This window comes from Otolemur garnettii, unplaced genomic scaffold (genome assembly GCF_000181295.1).
Source record: "Otolemur garnettii isolate 467f Iridium unplaced genomic scaffold, OtoGar3 scaffold00211, whole genome shotgun sequence".
NCBI classification, from domain to species: Eukaryota; Metazoa; Chordata; class Mammalia; order Primates; family Galagidae; genus Otolemur; species Otolemur garnettii.
The window spans coordinates 541,963-544,037 of record NW_003852606.1 but is presented as its reverse complement, the minus strand read 5'-3'; the positions used below and the strand labels follow the sequence as shown (position 1 = coordinate 544,037).

Here is a 2,075-nt window from a genome sequence, read left to right as displayed (position 1 = left end):
AAAAAAAAAAAAAATGTGTTTTGTGGCCCAGAATATGGTCAACCTTGGTGAATGTTCCCTAGGAGCCTGAGAAAAATGTGTGTTCTGCTCTCAATGGAGGAAGTTGTCAACAGATGTCAATTACATCTGGCCGATTGACGGAGCTGTCGAGTTCAACTATGTCCTTACTGATTTTCTGCCTGTAGGATCTATTTCTGATAGGCTAGTGTTGAGGTCTCTAAACTAGAATAGTAGACTCATCTGTTTCTCCTGGCAGTTTTATCAGCTTTTGCTGGATTAACTCATTTAACCTCATAGCAACTCCATGAAGTAGGTTTCTTGTTATCCCCAATTTCCAGCTGGGGAAACCAAGGCACAGAGCTAAGCAGTCATTGCCCATGGTCACGCTGGTGGGTGGGTGACTGAGGTGGGATTTGAACTCAGGGCCCTGACTAGGGCCTCCCTGTACATTGCACCATGTGTTATGTTTTCATCTGCCAGGCGCTGTTCTGAATGTTCTTCTCGAGTTATGACAACAGCCCTGTGGGATAGTAACTGTTTTGAGCCTTACTTTTTTATGGGGAAATAGAGACACAGAGCAACTCAGAGACCAGCCCAAGGTCACACAGCAAGGCAGAGGCAGCTAGACCTTGAGCCCGAGTGCATACTCTGAGGCTGGGAGAGAGCCTCAGACCCCCACACCAGGTCCTACTGAATGCCGCTCACTCCTTGGCTTAAAACCACGCAGAGGCCTCCTGTCCTGCTTAGAAAACACTCAGATCTTTGATCCTGGCTTCAAAACCCACCTATGCCACCCACCGTCTCTGTCCCCTCCCCTAGCCTCACTGGTCTTTCTGTCTCTCAAACATCCCCAACTCAGTTCGACCTCAGAGCCTGTGCCCTGGTGGTGCCCTCCGCCTGAAATAGTACCTCCTCCCTGTGGAGCTTCTAATTAATATGTCTTTGCTCTGTTGACATTTGGGACAAGATGACTCTTCGTTGCCCCTGCATTGTAGGATGTTTAACAGCATCCCTGGGCACAAACCACTCAATGCCAATAGAAACCTTCTCCCTAGTTGTGACAACTAGAACTGCTTCCAGGAATTGCCAGATGCCCCTGGGGGCAGAGGAGGACAAAGTCAGCCCTGGTTGACAACATTGCTTTTTTTTTTTAGGAGAAAGAGTCTCACTTTATTGCCCTTGGTAGAGTGCTGTGGCATCACAGCTCACAGCAACCTGCAACTCCCGGGCTTAGGAGATTCTCTTGCCTCAGCCTCCCGAGTAGCTGGGACTACAGGCGCCCCCTACAATGCCCAGCTATTTTTTTGTTGCAGTTTGGCTGGGGCCAGGTTTGAACCCACCATCCTCGGTATATGGGGCCGGCGCCCTACCCACTGAGCAACAGGCGCTGCCCAAGAACACTGCTTTATTCTATTGTCCATTTAGCTTTCTTCCCAGTGCTAGTCACCACTAAAAATCATCTTCAATACTCGTTCATGTGGGGTTTTGTCCCCCACAACTCAGGTGGAAAGTCCTTGACAATACCCTACTCCTTTCCATGCTTAGTAGGTGAGCAGTGTGCATTTCTGAAATACTTATGTCAGGCCCAGGGTGGATGTTGGAGGAGACATCTTATATCAGGGGTGAATCCTGGGATCCAGGACCTTGCTCTTGTGTATGAATCTTGCGCACACAGCGTGGTCTCATATTGAGGTGTTGAATGATTGTATCCTGTTAAGTTGGTGTTGATAATCTCCATTTTATAAGGCTCAGAGAGGAACATTGCTTCCTAGGGTCACACAGCAAGCAAGGGGCCAAGTCAGGTAAGGTATTAGAATCTAGGAGCATCTGGCTCAGTGCCTGTAGCACAGTGGTTACAGTGCCAGCCACATACACTGAGGCTGGTAAGTTTGAACCTGGTCCAGGGCAGCTAAACAACAATGACAACGCACCTGGACATTGTGGCAGGTGCCTGTAATCCCAGCTACTTGGGAGGCTGAAGCAAGAGAATTGCTTAATCCCAAGAGTTTGAGGTTGCTATGAGCTGTGATGCCACAGCACTCTACCGAGAGTGACATAGTAAGACTGTCCCCCCC

At 48.9% G+C, this 2,075-nt stretch overlaps 1 protein-coding gene across 3 annotated transcripts in view; it reads left to right on the top strand.

Annotated features, from left to right (window-relative positions):
- The window catches only part of MYH14 (myosin heavy chain 14), an 86,921-nt gene that overhangs the window by 12,581 nt on the left and 72,265 nt on the right, over nt 1-2,075 (top strand). The gene's annotated exons all lie outside the window — the stretch shown is intronic.